Raw genomic sequence first — 4,386 nt, forward strand, 5'->3', positions numbered from 1 at the left:
AAAAAAAAAAAAAAAAGACTGAGTTTCCAACAGCAGCGGTCAGAGGGAATGTGAGTCTCTGGATTATTCCAGAACTGCCCCCCAGTAGGCCTCTCATATGTCTCCTTCCCTGTAACTTTTTATTATTATAAAACTCCACTTTGGAAAGTTGATCACGCCAAGCGCCTGAATTCAGTGAATTGACTCCACTCAAATGAGCCAAATCCTTGCTTCATTCTGATGGTAATTCAGTTCTCTTTGGAACTCATCTTTTGTTCTTAGGACTCCCTGTCTTTCTGAAGTGGTCTAAAAATGACTGCAATTCTCCCTGGTATTAGTCACAGCCGTGACTAAGGGGTGAGTAAGCCAGTCTTCAAATCCTGCCATTCTTTTTCAGCCTGGATTTTAAAGACTAAGTTTCCAATGTACTCAACGGGCAGTTATCGGACTTGAATCCTAGTTTTTATTTTATCTGCCACTGAGCGGCATCGATTGCCACCACAGATCACAGCGTCCTTGCCAATAATTCACACTGGCTGTAATAATAACTCAGAGAGGCAGTGGGTTTTGACATGTCTATTTCTCCCCATCATTGACTTTCTGTTAGAGGAAGAAGCAAGTGCTGCTTCTCCCGCTCCCCTCTTGCCCCCAGGAGTTGCTGGCCTTGCTATTTCTCGTTAACAGCGTTGGGCTGGCACTGCTATCTTCCTCGATGGATGGAGACGGTGTGCTCAGATCTGCTGTCCAAAATGCTACAGAGAGTGGGACATGAAATAGGATTGTGGCCATTGCCTTCTGAATATCCTGAGTGTGTGAGTCTGGGTAAACTAGGGAATCAAATCCACAGAAACTCATATGTATTTAAGAAAGAGTTTTATATAAAGGGTAAGTGTACATTAAGAAAGCATCCTAACCCAGTGCTAATCCCAACCTAATGCCGCCACCTTGAATAGTTCCTCATACTGTGACGAGCCCCCAACCATAAAATTAGTTTCGTGGCTACTTCATAACTGTCATTTTGCTGCTGTTATAAATAGGGCGATCTCTGTGAAAGGGTCGTTCCACCCCCAAAGGGGTGGCGACCCACAGGTTGAGAACCGCTGCCCTACCGTTGGGGAAAAAGGTAGGTTCCTCCCCAGCACATACAGAAGAAACAGAACCACACGAAAGGCGTTTCCGTCTACAAATGCAAGGACCCGCTTTCCACCCGAAGGTGCCCTGGCATGCCTGGCATTGATGCAGTCACCTTGACCAGCACAAGAGCAATACATCAGACCACCTGGCGCAGGGGCACTTCGCGGGTGGCTGGCGATCGGTCGTGGCACCGCCCTCAGAAGCACCACTGAGAAATGGCGAGCGGCGGTGGAAGCGGGGCGGGCGGGGCCTCTCCCTCCCGGGCCCGGGGCGGCACCGCAGGGACTGGGCGACCCGCCGCCCCAGCTGCACCTTGGCCTCACCACCCCACCCCCACCCGCCTCCCAGCCCCCAAGGAGGCGGGCTGCAGCTCACACACAGGCTCCTGGAGACTCCGAAGCCTTTGGAGATGTTTCCGGAGGAGGAGAGGCTGCAGCACAGGGTTTTAATGTGGGGACATTTTAAAAACTTGGTAAAAGAGTGGATACGAGACATCAGTGCAAGCTAGAATCTCCCACACTGGGAAACGGAAAGCGAGGGAGGAAATGTGTCGCGTGTGCATTGCAATGACAAGCATCAAGGGCTGTGGAAGGTGTTTGTGCCCACCATCCGGCTGTGTTGTGAAAGGGTCTAAAGCTCACTGCCTTCCGGGAGATTCTGGCTCACCGCAAGCCTAGAGGGACAGAGTAGATGGTGGGTTTCTGAGACTGCAACTTGAGGAGAGTAGAAAGCCCGGACTTTTTCCTAAGGAGCTGCTTGGTGGTCTTGAACTGCTGAACTCATGGTTAGCAGTCTAACATGACCCCTGTGCCACCAGAGCTCCTCCTATGGGAGCGGCCAAATCCTGTGCTATTGAAGTCGTCTGAAGACTGCAACGTCATTGCCTCTTTGGGACCCGGAGTAAAGCCCAGTGATGGGTTCCGCAGCAGAACCCCACCTACAGTGGGTCTGCGGCAACACGGGTGGTCATAGTTGAGGAGTTGAAGCAAGGTCCTGCTATCACAGATGAGACTTTGCTGAGTAAGGCAGACTGGTCCAAACTTTTTGAAGTTCCAAGCTTCTTTCAAAATTGCAAGCATTATATGGTCCTTCGAGCAAGGTCCCTGACAGAAAAGCAGTGCCTAGAATGGGTGGGCCGGGTGGCGTCAAAGATCCAGGTGCTGGTTGGAAGCCCGGGGAAGAATGAACTTATCATGCTGCTCCATGTGAACCCCAGTCCTTTCCAGGACCCAAAGAGAATCCTGACAAAGAAGACATTTGTACCATGTGGGTGAGGGGTTCTTGTTAGGAACCAACGAGTTGGTACTGACCCATAGTGACTGCACAACAGAACCAAACAGCACCCTCCCCTCAGCCCACGGAGACAAGCACGGTGTCAGGCCATCTCCTTGAGAGCTTCCTGTTTTTCACTGCCCCTCTGCTTTCCTAAACACCATGTCCTTCTCCAGGGACTGGTCTTTCCTGACAACGTGTCCAAAGTGCATAGGATGAAGTGATTGGGTTAATGTTTAAGCACACAGAGAACTTGGAAAACGTCAAATCTCACCTATGACCTTCCGCCTCTCACAGATACAGTTTCTAGGCAAGCAATAAACAGCCAGGTGTTTGAGGCAGATACAAAAATTGCCGCAATGCATGTGACACCAAGGGAGCTCCATCAACTACTCCCCAGTCATGAGCTTCAGAAAAAGCAAATGCTTTCAACAGAAGGTGTGAAATCGGCGCTCTGACTGACAGCAGCCTTGACTTGTCCATGGACAGTGACAACAGCGTGTCTGGGCCTCCACCTACGAGTGCTATGAAGACCGGTCCATTGAACAGTTCGGGCAGCACTCAGGGCAGAAGCAGTCCTGCTCAAGCTGCGGAAGTAGCCTCTGGGACCATCCTCCATGAATTCCAGTGGCAGCTCTGGGGGCACATTGAGGGAAAGCATTCCTCTCCCACCCACCTAGTAACTCAGCCACCTAGACCTTCAGGCAATGCAGCAACAAACCACCTAACCCCGTAGCAGATATCAAGGGGACCTTCTCACCTCATGAAGAAGAGCCCCTTAATCTGTACAAGCAAAAACCAAACGAAACAATACAACCCCCCAAAACATAAGCTTTTGGTAACCAGATCAGGTCCAGCATGCATCCTAGGGGGAATTTGCTGACAAGTTTCAACTGGTCAAATCAGACTTCTGCCTTTTTTTTTTTTTTTTTTAAATCATTTTATTGGGGGTTCGTACAGCTCTTATCACAATCTACACATACATCCACTGTGTCAAGTACATTTGTGCATTTGTGGTCATCATCATTTTCATGAGCGAACACTTTTGAATGCCAACTATTTGCCACCCACTACAAACACGTTGTCTCATTTTTGTCAACACAACATCTGTGTCAAGTAGATATTATCATCATCCATTTCATTGACAAGGAAGCTGAGGGGTGAGAAGAATAAATAACTTGAAGGCTGCCCACTTGGTAAGTGGCAGAGCTGGGATTTAAACCTCACCTCTCTGGTTCTGGAACCTATGCTCTTAATCTCTGAGCTAGACCACCACCCTGTCTGAGAGAACGGCACCACTGTCTCTGACGCAGAAAGCAGTGTCCCACGTTGGTCTGCTAACTCCCTCATTCCCACGAGTGCCCTTTGCTGGTGGGGTCTAACTCCAGAGCCATCCTTGGGCTCGCCATCACTGCCACGGCCTCTCATTTCCTGGCCCTGCAAGTTACCTGGAATTAGAACTGTAGCCCAACTAGTCTCCTTCCCTCTGACCTTTCCCCTTCCGATGAAAACTTTTTACTGCTTTCAAAGTGATCATTTAAAGGCAATTTAAAGAAATTCTTATGTGTAGCAATGGTTATGCACACACACACCCCTACAACGTATAGCCAATTACTGTTGTGCACCTGTATAAAGTGGAACTGGCAAACATTATCTGACAGACACATTTATCACAATGAAAAGGGAAGCTGCTGTAGCTGCTTATGGACAAACACCTCCTGGGATTGCGTCTCTTATTTTAGAGGCTGAGGGTCATGGTTTACATGGGATGTCCCAGTTAATTGACCTAATATGTTTAGTGTTTCCGTTCTACCTCCTAGTTTGTTGTGTAGCACCCAAGGTCTTAAAAAGTTTGCAATTAGGCATGCAAAGCGAAATAATTGGTCTCTCTTTTCCTGTGACAACAGAGAAAGAGGAGAGTCGGAAACAGGCAGAGGTTATGGAATGTGTGGCTAACTGACTCCATAACAACTGAGTTCTTTGCCACGAGACCAGAAGAAC

General features: G+C 48.8%; 1 pseudogene; it reads left to right on the forward strand.

Moving 5' to 3' along the window:
• LOC101644300 overlaps positions 1-3,216 on the forward strand; it is a 4,997-nt pseudogene extending 1,781 nt beyond the window's left edge.
• The last annotated feature ends 1,170 nt before the right edge of the window (positions 3,217-4,386 follow it).

This window comes from Echinops telfairi, unplaced genomic scaffold (assembly GCF_000313985.2).
Source record: "Echinops telfairi isolate 266 unplaced genomic scaffold, ASM31398v2 ScPeMD7_7469;HRSCAF=8507_0, whole genome shotgun sequence".
Lineage (NCBI taxonomy): Eukaryota > Metazoa > Chordata > Mammalia > Afrosoricida > Tenrecidae > Echinops > Echinops telfairi.